Here is a 25,922-nt window from a genome sequence, read left to right on the forward strand (position 1 = left end):
GAGCTCACAGAATCCGCCTGCCTCGGCCTCCCAAGTGCTGAGATTGCAGGTGTGAGCCACGACGCCCTGTCACCTTTAACTTGCTGAAAGTATAACTTTAATAACTTACCATAAATAGAATCTTACTTATGGGGCTGGCTAATGGCATTTGGTTTTAGATGTGACAGGTGGCCAACATAGGCAAACAAGGTTTGTCCTCATTCCAAACTGGGAATGTAAACCTCCCATGTCCAGTTTCTCTAGCCCCATATGTTTCCATTCAACCCTTCTCCTCTAGGAAACCAAATTAACCTTCCACAATGGAAGGAATGCTGACTTTTCCTTGCAGATCTTTCTCTTTCTTTCTTTCTTTTTTTTTTTTTTTTTTTTTTTTTGAGACAGAGTCTTGCTCTGTGGCCCCGGCCAGAGTGCAGTGGCGCAATCTCAGCTCACTGCAAGCTCCGCCTCTCGAGTTCACGCCATTCTCCTGCCTCAGCCTCCAGAGTAGCTGGGACTACAGGCGCCCGCCGCCACGGCCGGCTAATTTTTTTGGTATTTTTAGTAGAGACGGGGTAGACCTTTCTTAAAGCTCAAAAGTGGTATCAAATTCAGAGGACTCCCATTTAGAAGGAGAAAGGGGGAGATGCGGAAGGGAAAGAGGAGCAAAGGCTGGTGGAGCCGGCAGGGTCCCAGAGGGGAGATGGCCATCTCCTAAGTATAAACAGTTTCACCAGAGGCCGAGCTTGGACCATCTGCTTGCTGTTTGCTTTGGACGGCACTGGCCAAGAGGTCTCAGGGTTAGGCTGTCCCCGGAGATAAGAACTCCCCCAAGCAGGCTGCAGGCTGCCTGCAGCCTGTCGCCTGGGGCTGCCCTGAGATTTCCGGAATTTTATAGAAAGGGGAAGGCTGAGCCTAAAACCTCTCTCGAAGGCGAAGGCGGCCACCCTGGCTGGGCCCAGCTCCTCGCAAACAAAGAAGTCAGTTGGGCGCCCCGAAGCTGCTGGGCTTCTGAGTGGCGGAAGGCGCCAGGCTCGGTGATTGAAACCACATGTGCTGGAGGTTTCAAGAGCAGCGACCCAGACACCAGGGGACTGGCTGCGGCTGCTTTTTAGGTCTCCTTTGTCCTTGGGGTTTCCAAAGTCAGATCCTCTAAGAGCCCTAGACCATCAGTATCCCAGCAGAAAGAGTAGTAATTTTATTTTAGTTTTTTAATTTGATGAAAGAGCATTTCTTCCCTCCCTCCCCCAAACCATAAAATGATCAGAAATCCCCAGGGCCCGGGGCTGCCTCCCGGTGGCTTGCTAAGCAGGGGCTGAAGCTCTGTCCTGGGCTTCTCCAGCTCTGTCCCTGATTCCCTCGGATGAGGCAGCAAGGAGGGATGAAGTTTATTTGTGAGGGGTGAGGCAAATTCATTAAACTAGTATAAGGTACACATGGATTCTTTTTAAATTTAAAACTTTAAAAAGTTACAGGACTAAGACATAAATATGTTCTCATTATAAAACACATGGAAACACTGCAAGGCCTTCCTTGACCTATTCCCATCAAGCCTCCTCCCCCCCCAAGTAATTCCTGTTATGAATTTTATGAAGATCCTTCTGGATCTTTCTCTCATGCTTATGTGTATGTGTGTGTACATATAGAAATATGAAACTTTATCTTACATTTAGCAACAACAGTATTTATGGTATGTATTGTTTGCAATTTATTGCACTTTTCTGGAGTTTTTAAAATTTTTTCCTGCTGGTTTTGGAGATCTACTTTCTGATAGCAGCATATCAGCAATTTTGATAGAGTCCAAATCTGGTAACATCCTCCCTGCTCCCACCTGCCTCCCACCCCCCGTCCCCCACCCTGCCACCATTTGATGTGGCCTGGAGCTAAGAATAATTCTTATTTATTTATTTATTTATTTGAGATGAAGTCTTGCTCTGTCACCCAAGCTGGAGCGCAATGGCACGATCTCAGCTCACTGCAACCTCTGCCTCCCGAGTTCAAGTAATTTTCCTATCTCAGCCTCCTCGGTAGCTGGTATTACAGGCTTGCACCACCACACCCGGCTAATTTTTTGTATTTTTAGTAGAGATGGGGTTTCACTATGTTGGCTAGGCTGGTCTCAAACTCCTGACCTCAGGTGATCCACCCGCCATGGCCTCCCAAAGTTTTGATATTACAGGCGTGAGCCACTGCGCCCAGACTCTTCTAACATTTTAATTTTTTTATTTTATTTTATTTTATTTATTTATTTTTGAGATGGAGTCTCGCTCTGTCGCCCAGGCTGGAGTGCAGTGGCGCTATCTCGGCTCACTGCAAGCTCCGCCTCCTGGGTTCATGCCATTCCCCTGCCTCAGCCTCCCTAGAAGCTGGGACTACAGGCGCCTGCCACCACGCCCGGCTAATTTTTTTGCATTTTTAGTAGAGACAGGGTTTCACCGTGTTAGCCAGGATGGTCTCGATCCCCTGACCTAGTGATCCGCTCGTCTCGGCCTCCCAAAGTACTGGGATTACAGGCCTGAGCCACCCCGCCCAGCCTTCTTCTAACATTTTTAAATGGGTGAAAGAAAATTAAAAGAAAAGGTACCGTTTTCTGACACATACATTGTATAACATTTAAATTCCGTGTCTATAAATAAATTCTGCTGGAACACAGCTACACCCATTCATTTATGTATGGTGTATGGCAGCTTTCACACTACAGCAGCAGCGTTGAGTATTTGTGACTGAAATCCTCTGGCTTATAAAGCCTAAAATATTTACTCTCTGGTCCTTTGCAGAAAAGTTTTACAAACCTCTGAGCTGCAGAATAGTTTTCAACTCAATAGGAATCTCAGGAGGTTCCTACTGAGTTGAAAACTATTCTGCAGCTCAGAGGTTTGTATGAGAGATGTTCAAAAAGTTATTGGACTGTTAGATGTCAAAAATAAAACAGAAGAAATAGGACTGGCCAGTGAGTTAGGAGCCTGGGTTCTGCAGCTGGTTCTGCTATTTAGAAACCTGTGTGGCCTTGAGCACTCAATTCTGTCTCTTTAGGGATCAGTTTCCACATCTGCAATGCAAAGGAGTTGGGCTGGATCTCTAAGCTTCGGTGGTAACATTTTAAGATTCTAAAATGGATGGTAGAAGGGCTGAGCGCTGTGGCTCACGCTTGTAATCCCAGCACTTTGGGAGGCTGAAGCAGGTGGATAACAAGGTCAGGAGTTCGAGACCAGCCTGGCCAGCATGGTGAAACCTCGTCTCTACTAAAATTAGCCAGGCATGGTGGCACACACCTGTAGTTCCAGCTACTCAGGAGACTGAGGCAGAAGAATTGTTTGAACCTGGCAGGTGGAGGTTGCAGTGAGCCGAGATTGCATTATGGCACTCCAGCCTGGGCAGCAGAGCAAGACACTGTCTCAAAATAAAATAAAATAAAATAGATGGTAGAGAAGTACATAATAGATGCTATCTGTCCAATGGCGATAAGGCGATAAAAGGGTATTCGATTGGCTGTCCCCCAATTCATGTGAGTGTAAATAGTTCGGCCATTAAGATTCAGGACAGGCACTGACTCAATGGTCGGAATATTATGGTTTGTTGTTTAGACGTGCGAAGTACAGGAATAACTGCTAGAATGAAAATGGAGAATACAAAGGCCAGTACGCCTCCTAGTTTGTTAGGGATGGATCGTAAGATTGCATAGGCAAACAGAAAGTACCACTCTGGCTTAATGTGGGATGTGGTGTTGAGGGAGTTGGCTAAAGTGTAGTTATCTGGGTCGCTCAGGAGGTCAGGTGAAAATAGTACTAGGGTTATTAGGAGGAGGAGGAGACAAATTAAGCCTAAAATACCTTTGGTTGTATAGTAGGGGTGGAAGGTAATTTTGTCAGAGTTTGAAGAAACCCCTGAAGGGTTATGAGATCCTGTTTCATGTAGGAATAAAAGGTGAGCAGGAATGAAAGGTGAAATATAAAAGGGATTCTTATATTTGTTTCTAATGGAGATCAGTAAGTCAGAAGATAAGTTATCATTGGTTGGTGGAGGGAATCTTCCTCTGGATTACAATGTGGGGTGGTGGCCTGGTGTTTCTATCGTTCTTCCGCCTGCCTCCATCTTATACCTCCCCTCTACCCCTCAAGCCTCACACTCCCACACATAACCTTTGCCCAAAGCTTTCCTCTCTTCCTCTCAGCCAACTCTAGGCCAGGGATCCTCAACCTCAGCACTACTGACTTTTCTGGTCAGGTAATGCCTTGCTGTGGGAGCGTTCCGTGCATTGTGGGATGTATGGCAGCATCCACTGTACAGTGGCCTCTATTCCCTACATGCTAGTTGCACCTCTCTATACCCCCGATATGATGTAGATGTTTTGTCCTCTCCAAATCTCATGTTGAAATATGACCTCCAATGTTGGAGGTGGGCTAGTGGGAGGTGTTTGGGTCTTGGGTGTAGCTCCCTCATGAATAGCTTGGTGCCCCGCACTGCCCCGCCATGGTAGTGACTTCTGGATCATCCATTAATTAACATGAGAGTGGGTTGATTAAAGGAGCCTGGCATCCCTCACCTCTTGCTCCCTCTCTTGCCATGTGATATGTGGGCTCCCCCTTTGCCTTCCACCATGATTGCAAGCTTCCCGAGGCCCGCATTAGAAGCAGGTGCCTAGCATTATGCTTCATGTACAGCCTGCAGAGCGGTAATCAACCTCTTTTCTTTATACATTATCCAGTCTGAGACATTCCTTTATAGCAATGCAAAATAGACTAACACAACCCTTCCTCCTTCCTTGTGTTGTGACAATCAAAAATGTTTTCAGATATTGCCAAATGTTTCCTGGGAAACAAAATTGCCCCCACCTGAGAACCACGGCGCTAAACCTAGGTCTCTTTCTAAAGCCCAAATCGAGTTATCTGATTCTAGTTCTGAATGGGCTGTTCTATCCGTGAAATGCTAAGGTGTTTAGTGTATATAGTAACTTTTTACTTAACCATGTACACTTAATTAATTTATTATTTTTAATGATGTTTAAGAAGTGGCTTATATTGTCTTGCATTTGTCCCCCAGGCTGGAGTACAGTGGTGTAAGCACAGCCCACTGGACCCTCGACCTCCCAGGGTCAAGCGATCCTCCTGTCTCAGCCTCGTGAGTAGCTGGGAATACAGGTGCGTGCCACTACACCTGGCTAATTTTTGTACTTTTTGTAGAAATGGGGTTTCACCATGTTGCCCAGGTTGGTTTCAAACTTCTGAGCTCAAGCAGTTCCTGCCTCGGCCTACCAAAGTCCTGGGATTACAGGTGTAAGTCACTGCGCCTGGCTGATCTAGCCAAAATTCTTCAAGTTTGACCTTAATTCTACCTGTTGGGGATGGGGTAGCAGAGGCATTAGGAGATCCGATTGTCCAGGTACTGATTTCAGATATACCACTAGGGGCTTGTCATTGAAATGCAAGTTGTTGAAATGTAAGTTGTTGAAGCTGTTGAAATGTGAGCCTAAGATCAGGGCGGTATCCACAGTGCCTGGCAGAGAAGGTGGGAAACCTGTAGTAAGTAGCTGTGACCTTAGCATCCTACAGTCAAGCCCTAAGTGGGAGAAGGGGGAATTTAGGAGTTACAGTGCAAAATCTCCTAGGAACAGTTATGGATGAGGTTCTTGGCTGGATGAGATTTCTTAAAATAGGCAGTCCTACTCCTAGATGTGAGACCATGATTTCTTCTCACCAGGCCAAAGTCCCATGTCTCATCTCTGATATTCCCGCCTATGTACAGGGAGGGACAGTTCAAGAACCCAGTGGAGGTTCTTTACAACCTATTCCCTGGGCCAAGCCTCTCACATGTGTGGGGACACTGCAGAGTTCTGGGTAAGCTTATTTCTAGCCCCCATCCCTAATTATTTAGCCAGCTGCCTGAGGGCAGGAGCCACGTTTCACTGTCTGTGTTAGAAGGGACATTGGCCATGGAATCAGCACCCATGGACCTTAGTCATGAATTTTTCCCCTACAAGCTGAGTGACTGTTGCCAATCATTGTCCCCAACCCTCATTGCTTACCTATGTTATTTATTGGGATAATACCACTGTGGTGGACATACACTAAGGTGGCTCGCATGATCCCCAACTCCTGGTGTTCATGCCTTTGTGTAGTCACAGGCCCTTGAGAATGGCGTGGACCTGTGACTTGCTTTCAACCAATAGAATATGGCCAAGGTGGTGGACTGTCAATTCCATGATTATGTTAAATTGTATAAAACAACCTTGCAGCAGACTGGAATTAGAAGCACTGCCAGCCTTGAAGAAGTTAGCTGCCATGTGAACTGCCTATGGAGAGGGCCATGACACAGGGAACAGTGGGTGGCCTCTGATCAAAATCCAGCAGAGAGCTGACTGTGTCCTACAGCCACAAAGAACTCAATACTGCTAACAATCATGTGAGTGGTGAGGGTGGAAGTACATCCTCACATCCTCACAGATCAAGCCACCCTGACCTTAGGCTCACATTTCAACAGCTTCAACAACTTGCATTTCAATGGCAAGCCCCAGCTAAGCCTCCAGATGAGGACCCAGCCCTTGCCAACACCTTGACTACAGTCTTGTGAGTTTTTTTTTTTTTTTTTTTTTTAAAGACAGAGTCTCACTCTGTTGCTCAGGCTGGAGTACAGTGGTGCAATCTCGGCTCACTGCAACCCCTACCTCCCAGGTCCAAGCAATCCTCCTACCTCAGCCTCCTGAATAGCAGGGACTACAGGTGTGCATCACCACTCCTGGCTAAGTTTTGTATTTTTAGTAGAGATGGGGTTTCACCATGTTGGACAGGTTGGTCTCAAACTCTTGGCCTCAAGTGATCCATCTGCCTCAGGCTCCCAAAGTGCTAGGATTATAGGTGTGAGCCGCTGAGCCGGGCAGCCTTGTGAGATTCTAAGCAGAGGACTCTGCCGTGCCATAGCTGGACTCCTAACCCACAGAGATGATGAAGTAGTAAGTGTGTGTTGTTTTAGGCTGCTGAATTTGTAGCCATTTGTTACATAGTAATAGATAATTGATACACCCACTTCTTTGGTTTGTGTTGAGGGCTTTGTAATCTGCAATGCATTGTAGATGCAGAGGACATTACTGGATCCAATATCTAGCACAGTGCAGGCATCCTGTACTCTCAATAAATATTTGGGAATATGATATATATACTTTTTTGAGATGAACTTTCGCTCTCGTTGCTCAGGCTGGAGTGCAATGGTGTAATCTTGGTTCACCACAACCTCCACCTCCCAGGTTCAAGTGATTCTCCTGTCTCAGCCTCCTGAGTAACTGGCATTACAGGCATGTGCCACCACGCCCAGCTAATGTTGTATTTTTAGTAGAGACAAGGTTTCTCCATGTTGGTCAGGCTGGTCTCGAACTCCCGACCTCAGGTGATCCTCCCGCCTCAGCCTCCCAAAGTGCTGGGATTACAGGCATGAGCCGCCACACCCAGCGGGGATAATGATATTTTTTGGTAAACTGAAGTTAAATGGACATGAAGGTGAGCATTGTGACAGAAAAAAAGTCATATAAAGCAGTAGACAGAGTTTTTGAAGTGCAGGGATATCTTCTGTCTTGGAGATTTATGAGTTGATTGTATGTGGACCTCAGGTACCAGTTGGTGGATCCCTTTCGACCCCATTCCTCAGATTTCACTGGCTGATTGTGTGTCAGGGGCCTGACTTTCCTGCTGTCCCGGCTTCTCAGACTTACAGAGCCTGGTACAGCAGGCTCTAGTGCTGCAGCAGCCACTACATGCGGCAATGGAGCCATTGAAATGTGGCTAACTGGAATTGAAAGGCATGGTGAATGTGAAACACCCACCAGATTTTAAAGACTTAGTATAATAAAAAGAGTGTAAAAAATCTTGTTAGTAATTTTTCCATTGATTATATGTTGAAATAATATTTTGTATATTTAGGGTTAAATGAAAATAGATTAAAATTAATTTCCCCTGTTTCTCTTTGCTCTTTTTGATATGACTACTAGAAAATTTTAAATTCCGTGGGGGCTCACATTCTATTTCTATTTCTATATTTTCTATTGGACTGCATTGCTCTAGAGTGCTATTAAAGGGTTAACTTTGTGCTCTCATCTGTTTCCTGCCAACCTCTGTGACTCACAGGTTGAGAACTACTGCCCAAGGTCTAGTTCTGGGTCACCAGAAACTGAAGTAAGAGGACGCTCCTTTTACTTGCACGTCACAGACTTTGTCAGCGTGTGCTCCATGAGCGGGTTCAGCTCTGTGGCTGTTTTTTTGTTTTTTGTTTTTTTGAGACAGAGTCTTGCCCTGTTGCCCAAGCTGGAGTGCAGTGGCGCCATCTGGGCTCACTGCAACCTCCGCCTCCCGGATTCAAGCGATTCTCCTGCCTCAGCCTCCTGAGTAGCTGGGACTACAGGCGCCTGCCACCATGCCTGGCTAATTTTTGTATTGTTAGTAGAGACGGAGTTTGCCATGATGGCCAGGCTGGTCTCGAGCTCCTGACCTCAAGTGATCCGCCGGCCTTGGACTCCCAAAGTGCTGGGATTACAGGCGTGAGCCACTGTGCCCAGCCTTGCGGCTGGTTTTAATGTGCTGACTGAGCTGTGCTCCTCACTGTGGAAGGCAGAACAGTCCCGCACTTCCCTGCCTTAGTGAGCTTGATAAGTGCACTAGGAAATCAGCGCCTACTACCTTAGCACTGTCTGCTACTTTACATATCTCCTCCTGCTCTTCAGCTCCCACCTGTAGCCCTCGCTGGAGGGGAAGGCCCGTAACATCAGCAGGCAGGTCTGGGCCTGTGCAGGTAGCTCCCAGCTGCTCATTAACGCTGCATAGGGGCTCAGGGTAGAGCAAGGCCAGCTGTGTGCACCATGACTGCTATTAACATCCCTATTTTATAGATGGGGATGTTCAGGTATGGAAAAATCAAGTAACTTGCATCTAGGTAAGCTGCAGAATCAAGACGTGAATTTACATCTTGAGGCTTTTGGGCACACCTCCCAGCATCTTTTCTTCTCAGTTCTAATAGTGATGCTGAAAATTCCGTCAGATTAACCATTCAAAGGATTTTTTCCCTGGTAAAAATCAGATATCAGGACTGAATGCGGTGGCTCACGTCTGTAATCCCAGTACTTTGGGAATCTATATATATATGTATATATATACACACACACACACACATATACACACACATATATACATATATATACACGCACATATACTTATATATATACACATATGTGCATATGTGTGTGTGTGTGTATATATATATTAAAAAAGCATGTACCTAATAGCATGCTTGTGCGAACTGAATGAGATTATCCATGCAAAATGTCTAGTGCTTGGCGCATGTACACACTCAATAAATATTGGCTCTTATTATTTCCTTATTCCTTACACATTAAGCACCTGCTGTTTTGGGAAAACAGATGCATCAGACACAGTTCTGCTCTTCGATCACAGTCTTGGTGGAGGGTTAGACGTGCAGACCCACCTACAAGTAGAGGTCGGCCCACTCTCAGCTCTGTGACACATCCTCATTCTTAAAATTCTGGCCTTAGCCTGCATGACACCCTCTTCTCTAGGATTTCCTTCTTCCTGCTCCCTGCCATTGGTTCTTCTTCCATGGGTGTGTGTTGTGAACACTGGTTCTGACTTCAGCTCTCTTTCATCTCTCCTCCCCAGTTACCCTGGTGTCATTGTCACCCCTAGGCCTGTGCACACCTAGACGCTAATAACTTCCAAATTTACCACCAAACCTCCTCCCCAAAGACCAGTATAACCAAACAAGGTGGCTTCCCTTGGAGGTCTCACAAGCGCCTCAAATTCGGGGCTGTGCCTCCTGCATCACTTATCGGACTGAACAGGGCTACTCCCTACTTAGCAAGAACCAGCGAGTCATGTTTGATTCCTCGCTCTTCCTTTGCTTTACATTCAGCCAGCCCTGGTTCTATATATTCGAGCTCCTGAATACCTTTGACTCTGACCTTTCTCTATCCCTGTTAACCCGCTTAATGCAAACTCTCACATCTTTGTGTAAAATGGACCCTTTGCGTTCAGTTTTATATTTTCCAGTGCATTCACTAGGGTTTCTAAAAATGCCATTTTTTTCAAATTCAACTTCAAATTTAGTATGATAGAAAGACCCTTGGAAATATGACTTTGCTTGGCTCTCCAATCTCACATAGTTTTTTCTTTACAGATGGGGTCTCACTGTGTTGCCCAGACTGGTCTTGAACGCCTGAGCTCAAGTGATCCTCCTGCCTCAGTCTCCCAAAGTGCTAGGATTACAGGTGTGAGCCACTATGCCCAGCAGTGAGCCTTTCTCGACTGCCCCTTCTTTGGATTCCCATAGCACGCCTGCAACCCAGCACTGTGTATTGTGATGCCTCTCCCACTAGAATGTCAGTGCCTGGAGGGTCAGGACCATGTCCTTGACTGCATCTTCAGCATCTTATGCAGTGCTGGGTACAGAGTAGGCACTCAGGAAACAGTTGTTGAAGAAATGAATGGAGGAGGTAATAAAACTTGCCTTAGTGGTTAAAGACACTGACCTTTTTTTTTTTTTTTTTTTTTTTTGAGACAGGGTCTTGTTCTGTTACCCAGGCTGGATCAGTGATGTGATCATGGCTCACTGCAGCCTCGAACTGCTGACCTCAAGAGACCCTCCCACCTTGGCCTCCCAAAGTGCTGGAATGATAGGGGCATGAGCCACCATGCATGGTTTAGACACTAACTTTGGAGCCAGACTGTGTAAATTCACATCTTGGTTCTGCAGCTTAACTGGATGCGAGTTACTTGATCTTTCCATACCTGAACATCCCCATCTATAAAATAGGGATGTTAATAGTACACAACGTCATGAGTTAGTGGTGAGAATTAAGTAAGTTAACATGTGTAGGGCACATAGCATAGTACCTGGCATGTTTTAAATGCTATGCGCATCAGATACAACTCTGCTCTTCACCAGCAGGTGTATGTTTAGGGCGGCAGGGCTTTTAAGTGGCTTTCAAAGCTGGCATGTAGTCCAGGTCTTTCTGACCTCAAAGCTTATGCTGTTTTCACTATGCCCTGCTGTCACAGATTTGTCTGAACTCTGCACAAGAGCATTTGGATGGAATCTGAAGAAGGGGAGAAGAACATCAGTGGTCCACAGTTCTGGCAGCATAGAGCTTAGCATGCAAGAATGTACCTGCCTATGGCAAGAGAATGAGGAGAAAATCCAATCCCATGAATAGGAATAGCCTAAATTTACATGTCCACAAAATAAGTTGGTTCCCGTTCTATTTTTCTTCTGTCTCATACTAGTCACAGATCATCTCTTGACTTAGATTAGGAGATGGGAAGGGTATTGGATGCCTAAGATTGTTTCCTTGGACAGTGGGAATCTTTACCTCCAGACTTCAGACCTAAGAGATGAACAGATTCTCCCTCGAAGAACTTCAAGTCTGAATGCCAACCCCTCTAAATTTCTGCCCTCATCTCCTAGAAGCCTCATCTGTACCTGCCTGACATTTATAGTGGGAAGCTGGTCAACTGCAAGCATGGCCCAGGTTCTAGTCATTACTAAGAAATATATATTAGCAAGACTTCTTCATCAACTTACTGCCTCTGTTATATTCCATAAAGACTGAGGTCTAGTGTGTGCCTAATGTCTGATCTTCTTCTAGAAACATCAGCCTCTTTTAGGAGAGGACATTGAATGCTACTTCTACCCTGTCATGGCTATATCCTTATAGAGCATTCACTGGTTGCCTTCAAGACAGGAATTAGAATCTGTTTTCTATTTAGTTAAACAATGGGCTCAAGCAAGGAGAGATGGGCTGGGATGTGGTGAGGGGTGGGCAAAATATCAAAGGCCCTGAATTTTCAGGAAGCGGGTGTCTAAATTACCACCAGAGGAGATGGCTGTAAAGTACATGCCACATATTCATCTGCAGAGCCCACAGAGCCATGCTAAGAAAGTGTTTACAGAATCTAGGAAGAGGCAGGAAAGAATTCTTCCCTAGAGCCTTTGGAGGAAACACCACTCTGCTATACCTTGATTTCAGACTTCTGGCCTCCAGAACTGTGACAGGATATATTTCTGTTGTTTGAGGCCACCCAGGTTGTGGTGATTTCTTGCAGCAGCCCTGGGAAACTAATACATTTTTATATCTGAAAATCCAGGGATTTCTGGCTTTAGGCATGACTAAATGCAGGTGCTTATACATGTCATGTCATCAGAAATATACCAGCCACCATCTCTGGGTTCTGTTTATCTTGGCGTTGACTTCGTTTCAGGTGAGCTTTTCCCAAGGGGAGCAAAATGGCCCCAGAATATAAATTCCAGGCTTAACTTTGACCAATTTAATTGTAAAAAGCCTGGGTTTGGTCAATCTCTAGTCCTGCCACTTTTCCAGTGGAGGAACTCATACTCTAGTGGGGGAGACAGTATATGAATATGTGATTACAGAGTAATATACTAAATGCCTGTGAAAGACATGTGGGAACAGAGCTGCACCTTCTTCGTGTTCCTACTTAGCAAAGGCGGGGAAGAATCTGATCAATTAATTCCTGCTGAGATATGAAGTATGATAGGAACCAAATGCATTACCCTTCCCAGGGCCTTTTTGCTTATTTCATAGCATATTCTTTTTCAGCACGTTTATTATCCAAGCCAACACCAAGTTGTTGGTAGGGCTGGTTTCCTCTGTGGCACTTTTCTAGTTCTAGTACCACTCCCCTAATTCCAGCTTTTATCACTTCACTCCTATTCTCATCTTGAATAGCTCCCTGCCTCCTTCCTCTTCCCTCTCCAGAGCATTCTTCGCAAGCCTGTCAGATGAATTTGCCTACAGCACAGTTGTGATTGCAGCCCTCAAATCTGCTGGTTAAGCAATTTAAACTCCCCCTCAATTTCCTATAATAATCATTATAGAATGATTCAAATGATGCCCTGATGATTTCATTGAGTATTGGTAGTGATGAAAATGAGATCGTTTATGAAAAATCTTAATAATTATAAGGAGCTATACACATATATTATTGCTGTTATGTTCTCTGCCCAGCTAAAAGTGTTCGTGGTGACTGGGCGCGGTGGCTCACGACTGTAATCCCAGCACTTTGGGAGGCTGAGGCGGGTGGATCATGAGGTCAGGAGATCGAGACCAGCCTGGCCAACATGGTGAAACCCCGTCTCTACTAAAAATACAAAGATTAGCTGGGCCTGTTGGTGGGCTCCTATAATCCCAGCTACTCAGGAGGCTGAGGCAGGAGAATCACTTGAACCTGGGAGGCGGTGGTTGCAGTGAGTCGAGATTCCAGCCTGAGCGACAGAGCAAGACTCTGTCTCAAAAAAAAAAAAAAAGAAGAAGAAGAAGTGTTCACGGGAGGAAGTCTATGTGTAGCCCAGCCCTCCACCCTCTAGTTTCAGCTCACTCTCTCACTTTCTCAAGCTCTTCTCTTCTCGCTTTACTTTTTTTTTTTTTGGAGACCGAGTCTTGCTCTGTTGCCCGGGCTGAATGCAGTGGCAAGATCCTGGCTCACTGCAATCTCTGCCTCTGCCTCTGCCTTAGCCTCCCGAGTAGCTGGGACTACAGGTGTGTGCCACCGTGACCGGCTAATTTTTTTGTATTTTAGTAGAGACAGGATTTCACCATGTTGTTCAGGCAGGTCTCAAACTCCTGATTTCAGGCAATCCGCCCACCTCCGTCTCTCAAAGTGCTAGGATTACAGGCATGAGCCACTGGACCCGGGCTCTTCTCTGCTTTCATAAAATGAATGCTCCAACCTTTGAAGACTGATCTGTTCAGTGTCCTCTGAGCATGTCTTAGAGTCTTGGCTGAACATTTTCCATACTAGTCCTCCCACCTGGAATGCTCTCTCCTCCACCTGCTCTCCCTCTCTCCACCTTCCTCAGATCTACTTCCCTTTCTAGCTAACTCCATTCCCACCTCTTCAGTAAAGGCTTCTTCTACCCACTCCGCCTGTTGGCAGTTTCTCCTGAGTTCCCTCCCCATAGTCCCACACAGCTGGCCTGTAGCACAACAGCCTTGTTACAGATTTACACGAGTTTCCTCCACATGTGTGGGAATTGCTACCTCCTCTAAACTGAAATCCCCTTTGTTAAGGGCTGGATTGTGCGCCCAATCCCATTTGTATGTTGATGTCCTAACTCCTAGTGCCTCAGAAGGTAATGTCTTTGGAGACAGGGTCTTTTAAAAGTTAAAATGAGGTAATTAGGGTGGGCCCTAATTTAATATGACAAGTACAGTCATATGCCTTTATAGGAAGAGGAGATTAGGTCATAAACAGGTGCAGGGAGATCATGTGAAGACACAGGGAGAATAAAGCCATTAAAAGCCAGGGAGAGGGGCCAGGCATGGTGGCTCACACCTGTAATTCCAGCACTTTGGGAGGCCGAGGCAGGGGGATCACCTGAGGTCAGGAGTTCCAGACCAGCCTGGCCAACATGGTGAAACCCTGTCTCTACTAAAAATATGAAAATTAGCCAGGCATGGTGGTGCGTGCCTGTAATCCCAGCTACTTCAGAGGCTGAGGCAGGAGAATCACTTGAACCCAGGAGGTAGAGGTTGCAGTGAGCTGAGATTGTGCCACTGCACTCCCACCTGGATGACAGAGCGAGACTCCATCTCAAAAATACATATAAATAAATAAAATAAATAAATAAATACAATAAAAGCCAAGCAGAGAGGCCTTAGAGGAAACCAACCCTACCAAAAACTTAATCTCAGACTTCCAGCTTCCAGAATTGTGAGAAAATACATTTCTGTTGTTTCAGTCACCCAGTCTGTGGTACTTTGTTTTGGCACCCCCAGAGAAAAAATACATCCCTCAAGGACAGGTTACTTTTGATTTAGGTAATTTTAGCTCAATTTAGCTTTTTCCCTTTGCCTCCCCATTGCCCCCTGTATCCTTTCCTATTTATACCATATATGTCCCAAACACACTCAGGAGGGCCTGGTGAAGGATCTTGAGCACAGAAGTTGTGTGAGAAATATCTGGAGGGACAGAAGGATGTTGGATAAAGTGGTTCAGCCACTGGCGGATACAAATTGCCCTCAAAGGAAGCTCACTGGGGACGTTTATTCTTTTTTTCTAAAGGTTTCTTTAGGAAACAACATCTCTTGCCATGGAACACATCTGGATGAGCGAGTACAGAGCAGTGACATTAAATGTAATTGACATTACAGCATCTCTCTGGACCACGCCAATGGAGCTCCCAAGGTTTCAGGGCCTGTGTTGTAGCAAGGCTGACATTCAAGCTTGCCAGTCATCTGGAACACCGAACTCTTCTCTCCCCCAGGCACAGAACAGCTTCTAGCGTCTGAGCAAATACAAGTTTCAGATATTTTCTCTCCAAGAGGGAGGGCTCAATTGAAAACGTTTATCTAATCTTTTTCTCTGAATTTCTTTTTTTCTCTTGCCAGTTTCTCTCCTTTTCATCCTATTGCCATGACCACACTTGTCCCTGAAGATTTACCTCTCCCATGTAAAATTTTGGCCCAAATATGGAAAAGACAAAATCCTCTTTCCTTGTGTTCCTTAATAAAGCTGAGGTGGCTGCAGCATTCAAAAGGAACTCTACTATGAACTAAAGGGAAGGACTCCCCCAAACACACACACATAAAGACCATACAAATTTTGTGAAGTATTGGTTTTTAAACAACTAGTTCATAGGCACTAATTATTTCCATTGCATGGCCAGAGGGATTCCCTTTTAATGCTTTTTAATTTTAATTTTTTTTTTTTCTGAGATAGGGTCTCGCTTTGTCCCCCAGGCTGGAGTGCAGTGGCACGATCTCAGTTCACTCCAGCCTCGACCTTCTGGATTCATGTGACCCTCCCACCTCAGCCTTCTTAGTAGCTGGGACTACTGACTTTTTTTTTTTTTTTTTTTTTCCAGGGATGGGGTTTCATCATGTTGGCCAGGCCGGTCTTGAACTCTTGAGCTCAAGCGATTCACCCACCTCAGCCTCCCAAAGTGCTAGGATTACAGGCGTGAGCCACCTCTCCTGGCCTCACTTTTAATTCTTAGGCTTTTCTTCCTTTGGTTCTTTTTTGTTCCCTTTTATAGAAGGTGTTGGGATTGGATACCTATCATAATGCTGACCTTCCAGCCAATAAATGAGGTTGATGGCCCACACCAGGATGAGTATGGAGCCCTCATGCTTCTCAGCTCTGGCTCTCCATGGCAAGACGGCGTCAATGCCAAACCGTGCCCTCTCTCACCCCCTCCTCCATTTAGGTAGGCTCAAGGATGACTTCCTTGCACCTTACTCTAACTTGACTCTTACTCGTCAATGAGAAGCTGGTATGGACCAGAACACTTGAACACGCAAAACTTGCCCCCTATCCTATAGCTCTGACTAAGTAGCTTTAGAACCTATAGGCACGGCCGGGCACGGTGGCTCAAGCCTGTAATCCCAGCACTCTGGGAGGCCGAGACGGGCGGATCACGAGGTCAGGAGATCAAGACCATCCTGGCTAATACGGCGAAACCCCGTCTCTACTAAAAAAATACAAAAAACTAGCCGGGCGAGGTGGCGGGCGCCTGTAGTCCCAGCTACTCGGGAGGCTGAGGCAGGAGAATGGCGTAAACCCGGGAGGCGGAGCTTGCAGTGAGCTGAGATCCGGCCACTGCATTCCAACCCGGGCGACAGAGCGAGACTCCATCTCAAAAAAAAAAACAAAAACAAAAAAAGAACCTATAGGCACATTGGCTGGGGAGACAACTCAGCATGGAGGCCACCGAGGCAATGGCCTGTTCTGTGGTGTTGATGAGCCACATTTAGGGGTGCCAAAGTCTTGTCCATTTGTGTTAGCCATGCAAGTAGGGCCTTGAAAAAGTAGATATTTTATTTTGCAGTTTTATACTGTTTGGCTAGAAGGGATTTAAATCTCCGATGTCAGATATCATGACATAAGAGATATCATGATATGGCATGTCATGTCAAATAAGTAAAGTGACCACTTAGGATTAGGGAATGATCACTGATTTGGAGTCAGGAGGTCCAGGATTGAGCCCTAGTTTTATCAGCAACTAATCTGAATGACTTTGGATAAATCCCCCTCATTTTTCTGGGTCCCTAAAATAATAACTACTTTACTTTTCACTGAAATGGTTATAATTCACTGTGAAGGTCCAGATTTTCACTCACTGATCAGATGTTCTGATGGGCAGTTATACATGCTTTTGATGAATATAATGGGAAGTGAAATATGTAGTTACTGTAATTTGTTTGGTGGTCAAAACTATTTCAAAATATGGGGCTCATTGGGAGCAAAATAATAGAAAGAGCCCTGGTGGTTAAAAAGTTAGGGACTACTAGAATAGATGATACAGAAATCACTTTGTTTTTTGAGATAGGGTCTCACTCTGATGCCCAGGTTGTAGTGCAGTGGCATGATATCAGCTCACTGCAGCCTCGATCTTCTGGGCTCAAGTGATCCTCCTGCCTTAGCCTCCTGAGTAGCTGGGACTACAGGCATGTGCCACCATATACCCAGCTAACTTAAATTTTTTTTTTGTAGAGATATGGTCTTACTATGTTCACCAGGGTGGTCTCAAACTCCTGGCCTGAAGGGCTCCTCCTGCCTCAGCCTCCCAAAGTGCTGAAATTATGGGCATGAGCCACCATGCTCGACCTCAGAAGACCTTTCTAATTCTGGCATTCTAGAATTCTTGACTTGTATTACCATTGCACGAGGAAGTGTTGAAGCCTAGGCAAGTGCCGAAGATGGGAAAAGCGGGGTGGTGAGAGACTAGGGAAGGCAGGGGAGGGCAAGAGTGTTTACCAGATGATTGCTAGCTGTAACACAGCAAATTCGTTCTCTCATTTGGTACTTACACCCATCCTATGAGGAAGGTATTATTATTTTAATGATGGAGAAACTGGCTCAGAGGGGTTAGTTTTGCATAACTTACAAGTGGTAGAGCTAGAATTTTACTTTAGTTCCAGGTCTACTGGTTTTCAAAACATATGTTCTTTTTCTGATACCATAATGTCTTTTCATCCAGAGATGTGATAACCAGCCTCCAAGATGGTCTAAAGGGACTCTTGCCTCCTGGTATTCATGTCCTTGTATAGTCCCAGTAGGATTTTGCAGAAATGATAGTGTGTGACTTCCGAGACTCAGTCATAAAACATATCATGGCTTCTCCTTTGCTCTCTTGAATTGTTCTCTGTGGGAAGTCAGGTACCATGGCATGAGAATGACAAAGCAGCCCAAGGAGAGGCCCACGTGGGGAGGAACTGAGGTTTCCTGCCAACAACCAAAACCTGTAAATATACCATCTTAGGAACTGTGATAAAATGAGTGTTTATGTCCCCTGGAAAATTCATATGTTGAAGTTCTAACCCTCAATGTGGCTATATTTGGAGATGGGGCCACTAAGAAAGTAATTAAGGTTAAATGGGTGGGGCCCTGATCCAACAACATCAGTGTCCTTATGAGAAGAGACACCAGAGAGATCGCTCTCTCTCTCTCTCCCCTCACACGTAGGCACCGAGGAAAGGCCGTGTGAGGATGCAACAAGAGGGCAACCATCTACAAGCCAGGAAGACAGACCTCACCTGACACTGAATTTGTCGGCACCTTGATCATGAATTTTAGCTTTCAGAAAATAAATGTCTGTTATTTAAGTCACCCAGCCTGTGTCATTTTATGACAGCCTGAGCATACAGGCTAAAACAGAAGCAGATCCTTTAGCCCCAACCAAGTCTTCAGAGAACTGTGGCTGCAAACTCAGGCATGATCTTGAGCCAGGAACACCTAGCTAAGCTGCTTCTGAATTCCCGATTCGTAGAAACTGTGAAATAAGAAATGTTTGTTGTTTTCACCATTAAGTGGTGGTCGGGGGGATTTTTTCTGTAGTAATAGATAACTGATGGAAGAAGTGAGGGAGAGGGTCTTTTGTCCCAAGGCGTTAAAGCCCATTGCCATTTGGTACAGCTGGAAACATCGTTTGCGAGTCTTTACCTGTGGTATGGAGATGCTTTCTTCTTTCAGCTATACAAAATGGTGGAAAAATGTGAGGGAGAGATGCCCAGCTTTGCTCCATCCCACAGATAAAAATCCCACAAATGTGCTTCCTTCTTCCCAGAAAGCGTTGCTAAGCTTCCCCAGCAGCAGTGCACATGGCTGCAGGCAAAACCTCCATGGATATCAATCACTGCTTGGACACTTTGTTTCCAGGACTCTGCCTTTTACTTCCCTAAGCAATTGTTTTGGTTAAGATTTCTATTCAGTGGCTGAGGCTTGTGACCAAAATAACATTTAACAGCATTAGGAACAGAAACACTGAGGGACACATTTACCCCCAGGAAAACAGAGGAATCCCAGAGGTTAAAAGCCTAGGGCCAATTTATCAGCTGGCTCTGAATCCAAAACAAAACTCAGAGGCACTCGGAGAGGTGACCATCACAGAGTAGCCACAGCAGGGTGGAATATTGAGTAGTTTTAGGACATCAGATGTAACCTTCAGTCATCCCAGTCCAGAAGAATACTTGAGTGGCAGAGCCAGGATATCTTAGAAGTCACCCAGGACAACCTCTTTATGTCACAAATAAAGAAGAAATGAGGGCCAGGTGCGGTGGTTCACGCCAGTAATTCCAGCACTTTGGGAGGCCGAGGTGGGTGGATCACTTGAGGTCAGGAGTTCGAAACCTGCCTGACCAACGTGGAGGAAATCCCATTTCTACCAAAAACACAAAATTACCCAGGCGTGGTGGCACATGCCTGTAATCCAGCTACTCAGGAGGCTGAGGCAGGAGAATCAGTTGAACCCCAGCGGGGTAGGGGCGGAGGTTGCAGTGAGCTGAGATCGCGCCACTTCACTCTAGCCTGGGCAAAAGAGTGAAACTCTGTCTCAAAAAAAAAAAAAAAAAAAAAAAAAAAAAAAGAGATAGTGAAGGCCCAGAGTGGCGTTACCGGCCTGGGTTCACAGCATGTGCGTCATGGAGCAGAGACCGGGACGCTGGTCTCTGGATGTTAACTGCGAGTGGTTTCACTGCCCTCCAGCACTGGGGAGAGAGTGGGGGCCATTTTCTTCTTCCAAGTGGTATTTTGGAACCAACCTGGTACCTCCCCATTGCCCTCCCCACAGCCATTTCTTCATTACATTATTTTTTTCCTGCTGCTTCCGACCCGTTCTCTTCTGCACAAAACCCCCAGTTTCAGTCTCCCAGGCTTTCACATACATTACTCAATCTACCTGAAAAGTACTCAATACTGCTTCACTAGAACTCTGACACCCAGCAAGGCTTTGTCAGGGCAGGAAGCTGGTGTAAGGCAAAGCACCCCTACCGCCCGGTTAGGCTGGGTCTCTAATACTGACCACTGGTCTGCACTGGGATCTTAGGCAAGTCACGTACTGCCTCTCAGCTTCTAAGTGCCCTTCCAATTATAGTCTGCCATCCCATCAGTCAGCGGAAGCAATCCTTTTTAATGAGTTACCCAGCTAACTCTCAGTGCGTCTAGATAATAGAATGTTGCAATCTTAATAAAGTGCTTCCCTCCTGGAGAAGGCTGTTCAACGGCTAGAACAGTGGTGGCGAATTCAGGATCGGTGGAAGGTTTGGGTGTCAGTCTCCTCCAATGCTGGAAATCAGTCTTGGGGACTCCAAGGACTGTGCTGCTCTGGCCTGATGCCTTTGCAGCACTGGGTGGACCTGCCCTCCTCTCTGGGCCTCACTGTCTCCCCCTTTAAAAGGGTCCTGCTCGTTGTTTTTCCATACGTGTCATGCTGTTGGGTGTATTATTTTAGTTTTGCAGTAGACCACAAAGCCAGGAGACTATCCGATTATTTACAGTCTCTAAAATCAGGGTTAGTTCAACTGTTGTCCTTATGCTGTGCTGGGTTAAACATAGGGACTTTGGAACTAGACAGACCTGGGTTCGAAATCTGATTTGTCACTCCCTGGCTGTTGAACTTGGGCAAGTTTCTTCACCCCTCTGAGCCCCAGGTTGTTTTCATTTACAAAGGGTAGTGCGCGTGATACACAGCACACAAGGTAATGGTTACTAAGGTTGAATAAGATAATCACATCGAGGGCTTCGATGTGTGGCATAGAGAGAATGTTCAGTGAATATTAGCTATGACCATTGCTATTCTATGTCTAATGCATTGAACCCCTTTCTATGTGCCAGGGATTGTGCTAGGCACTTGGGAGTCAAATACAAGTCAGACCTCCCTTAAGCAGTTCACGAAGTAGTTGCTATGCAGGCCTAGTTCTACGACATTTGGAAAATGTGGGAAAAGCCAAAGATCTGTCAAAGCATTAACAAAATCACTGTGCTTAAAATTGGATGTGTATATGTTATTTAAAAAATACTTAAAGCAGTGTTTGGAAAGCCCAGCAAAAACCCAGTATCTCCCGGAAATGGTTTAACAGTTACTTTCAGTGAGAAGGTAAATATCAGCTTTCCAGAATGTGCTCATAGTAGATTATGGAATTAACCCATGTGGGAGCCTGTAGGCCAGGAAGGTGGAGCTGTACTTGGCCCAGTGATGGGGTAAGTCTGCAAGTGACAGGAAGGAGGAGGAAGAAACGGGCGCGGTGGGTGAGGAGGCTACAGTGTGTCTTCTCAGGTCTCCTGGGGGCAGGCAGCCCGGGGCACCCTGCAGGCAGCGTCTGAGTGTGGGCAGCGTCTGAATGAGAACATGAGAACCTGTCACTTGCTGGTTGGAGTCAAGGAATTAATAAAATTGGTGCGCTGCGTCAGTTTTAATTTATGTTAGTCTTCCTGTTTCGATCTTGGCATAATTATCTCACACTTAACAGAATAAGGGAGGGGCAGCTGACACGTACAAGGCAGTGAGGTGGCGGGAGGCCCAGGGGGCACACAGGAAGGGTGGCTTTTGGAGGATGGCTGTGGCGCCTTGAGTCTGCAGGGATGAGTAGGTGTTTTCCATAATTCTCTGCCAATCCTCTCAGTCAAATTAATAGTTGTTGCTTTAAAAAATTACTTTTGATTTCTAGTCAAAAGGAAGAAAAATGAGGAACATATCAATTTTTTTTTTTTTACGTCTACCACATTGGTTTGTTTTTAAGACCTCCTGCCCGATGATGATGATAATTGTACTTTTGTAACAAGCTGTTAAATGTTCGAAGAACCACAAAACAGACCCTGATGGTAAGAATTTATTTCAATAATCCCAGCTGGGTGCGGTGGCCCACGCCTGTAATCCCAGTAGTTTGGGAGGCTGAGGCGGGAGGATCACTGGAGGTCGGGAGTTTGAGACTAGCCTGGCCAATATGGTGAAACCCTGTCTCTACTAAAAAATACAAAAATTAGCCGGTCATGGTGTCACGTGCCTGTAGTCCCAGGTACTCAGGAGGCTGAGGTAGGAGAATCGCTTGAACACAGGAGGCACAGGTTGCAGTGAGCCAAGATTGCACCACTGCATTCCAGCCTGGGCAACAGAGTGAGACTGTCTCAAAAAAAAAAAGAATTTATTTCAATAATCCAATTATACCCTGAGCTTTTTCCTAAGAAGGTAAATAGATACTGACATTTTTAGACGGACAGTGCTTAGAAGCATGTTTTGCTGCATGTCTTCACTGCACTTTTTAATGATTTCCTAAATGCTGACTCACATGGACGCAGTTAATTTCAAGGGAAAATCAGAGAGTGAAGCAGATAGGCAACAAGAAATTTGGGAAAGGAGCTGAATTATGCAGAATTATTTGGATTGGCTCAAGTTAGAGACAAATCTCTAATTGACTTATTTTCCAGATGCATAATGGCTTGGTCCTACTTCCATTCTCTTTCTTGTGAAGCCTCTTCCTCTATATCTCAGGAATGAATTCTTCAAAGAAACTGACAAGGGCAAGGGGCGCGGTGGTTCAAGCCTGTAATCCCACCACCTTGGGAGGCCGAGGCGGGCTGATCACCTGAGGTCAGGAGTTCAAGACCAGCCTGACTAACCTGGTGAAACCCCATCTCTACTAAAAATACAAAAATTAGCTGGGTGTGGTGGTGCGCACCTGTAATCCTAGTTACTCAGGAGGCTGAAGCAGGAGAATTGCTTGAACTCGGGAGGTGGAAGTTGCAGTGAGCCAAGATCACGCCATTGCACTCCAGCCTGGGTGACAGAGTAAGAACTTGTCTCAAAAAAAAAAAAAGTGACAAGAAACTTGCCTTCCTATTTATTGACTGAAACAGGCAGCGTCAGATTTCCTTAGCCTTCTTTTGACAGCAGCACTGGAAAAGGGCAGGAAAGGCAGTTGCTTGTCCAAAGGTATGTACTAGGTGTGTACCGGGTGCCTACTAGGTACCCAGCCCTGGGCCTAGCCCTGGGCCCTGCCCAGTGAGATTTGTAAGATCAGTGATTTAAGACTTGGTTTCTAATCACAAGTTACTTATAATCTATTTGAGAGGGTAGAACTAAGATAGATGGAGCAAATAATTTAACCTGTTAAATATTTATCAAGCCCTTACCATGCACTAAACCAGTCATGTTCAGCCTGCGTGTGAGAAGCACCGATTTTTTTTTTCTTTAAATGCAGAATGGGGTCAGGTGTGTGTGGTGGCTCATGCCTGTAATCCCAGCACTTTGGGAGGCCAAGGTGGGTGGATTACTTGAGCCTAGGAGTTTGAGACCAGCCTAGGCAGCATGGTGAAACCCCATCTCTAAAAAAAGAAAAAAATACAAAGAATTAGCCCAGCATAGTGGCATGTGCCTGCAGTCCCAGCTACTTGGGAGGCTGAGATAGGAGGATTTCTTCAGCCCGGGAGAGAGAGGTTGCAGTGAGCCAAGATTGCACCACAGCATTCCAACCTGGCAATGGAGCAAGATTCTGTCTCTAAAAATATAAATAAACAAACAAATAAACAAAAATAAATACAGAATGGCTGGGCATCACCCCTCAGAACAGCAGTCTCCTAAGAGTAGATTTTGGACCATCACCATTATCTGGTTACGTATTACACATGCAGACTCTTGGACCTAAACACCCTGGGGGTGGATTCCAGCAATCTGTGTCTTCATAAGCCCTGCAGGTGCTAACAATGCACTGGCTCTCAAATTGGAGAAGCACTTGATTCAGTAGGCCTCATGTACAATGTGAGGCTTTGAGCTCCTGAATACCTGCAAAGCTGCACAGAGAACGCTGATGTGCAGCCAGGATTGAGAACCCCTGCGCTGGCAACAGGAAAGATGCAGAGATGCCGAGAACATGGCCCCAGCATGAAGAAGCTCACAGTTTAGTGGACGATGTTAAACCAAATGCTACTGAGTGCCACAGAACAGCTCAGTCTAAGGAGAATTTCCTGGAGGACATAGAGCTCATTTTAGAGTTGAGCAGGATTTTAAAGAGCCACAGGAAGATCTCTCAGAGGGACAGATGAGAAGAAGGGCCAGAGGCAGGAAACAGTGGGGAGAACAGACAGTGACTCAGCTTTAAAGAAAGCATCCATTTATTCATTTCACAAACATTTCCTGAGAGTCCACTCTTCAGCTGATTATTTATGATTTATAGCGCACCAGTTTCCAAAAAGGACTTGAGGTGGTTTATAGTGTTAAAACACATCCAAAACAGGAACATGTATAATGTATGATGCATGTATAATGCAAATAGAACAGAGACCCATTAAGAGGAACTGGGAAATAGATCTTTTGGGCACCTGGGATGAATTAATTGAGGGCTTGCTGAGAGCAAGACACTGTCAGAGGTGCTATGGGGTTTACTGAGAGAGATGAAGGAGCTTATAGTCCACAAGGGAAGATAAAAGTGTACATAAACGACCGGGTGTGGTGGCTCACACCTGTAATCCCATCACTTTGGGATGCCAAGGTGGGTGGATCGCTTGAGCTCAGGAGTTTGAGACCAGCCTGGGCAATATGACAAAACCTTGTCTCTAAAAAAAAAAAAAAAAAGTAGCCAGGCATGGGTGGCAAGTGCCTGTAGTCCCAGCTACTTGGGGGGCTGAGACAGGAGGATCACTTGAGCTCGATTAGGCTCAAAAGCTGCCTGTGGGTCAAGATCACGCCACTGCACTCCAGCCTGGGTGACAAAGTGAGACCGTCTCAAAAAAAAAAAAAAAAAGAAAAGAAGAAAACCAAAAAACAAAAACATTAACATAAATAACCATATTTAGGCAAAGAGCCATGGCAGATTCAAGGCAGGAGAGATCATTCCCAGCTGGGAAAGTGGGTACCTGTACCTTGAAGAAGGGAGAGGGTTTGGGGGCTGAAGGAAGGAGAGATTAGGGCTACAGTTGGAAGCAGGAAGAAGAGTCAGAGGAAAGAAGGGTGTCCACAAATTCCCTAAGCAAAGAGACAATGCAGACAAAGAATAGGATAAACCAGTGGGAATCCTGAGAGTTCCCATTGAAAATGACATGGCTAGATCTTAGAGGGTCTTCACTTCAGTCGGAGAAATTTGTGTCCTGTTTGCTAGTCAGTGAGGAGTGACTGCAGGTGTTTCAGCAAGGAAGTAACCTGGGAAAGTTATACTTTAGAAAGATTAATTTAGCAGACACATGTAGCATGGAGCAGAAAGACAGGCTACAGGTAGGGAGACCACTCAGGAGGCTGAAGCCTGGTCTAGACTCCAGAGGAGAAGTCAGCATGGCCTGAGCTGGAGATGGCAGGAGTGAGAGAAAGGGAGAGAGTTGAAAGAGACACTATGGAGCTGTAATCTATGGCTTGCTTCTCAAAATGTGTTTTGGGGACCAGTGGCGGCAGCAGCACCTGGGAGCTTATTACAAAAGTAGAACCGAGAGCCCCACCCAGATCCCTACTGAATCAGAATCTGCAGTTTGCCAGGAGCCTTCAGTAAAAGGGGAGAACCACTGGCCACTAGGGCCTGGCAACTTACTGAGTGTAGGGGGTAGGAGAGGGAGAAGGTCCTAAGGTAATGTCAGATCTTTCAAGGATTGGATCATAGGGGTTAGAGGTAGAGTCAGAATTAATTTGTGTGGAGGCCGAGAGGACCAGACTAATGACCAGCTTATGGTTCTGAGGCC

General features: G+C 45.7%; 1 protein-coding gene across 1 annotated transcript in view; it reads right to left on the minus strand.

Annotated features, from left to right (window-relative positions):
• CLMP (CXADR like membrane protein) overlaps positions 1–25,922 on the minus strand; it is a 121,129-nt gene that overhangs the window by 64,121 nt on the left and 31,086 nt on the right. The gene's annotated exons all lie outside the window — the stretch shown is intronic.

The sequence above is a fragment of the Theropithecus gelada genome, chromosome 14 (assembly GCF_003255815.1).
Source record: "Theropithecus gelada isolate Dixy chromosome 14, Tgel_1.0, whole genome shotgun sequence".
NCBI lineage: Eukaryota > Metazoa > Chordata > Mammalia > Primates > Cercopithecidae > Theropithecus > Theropithecus gelada.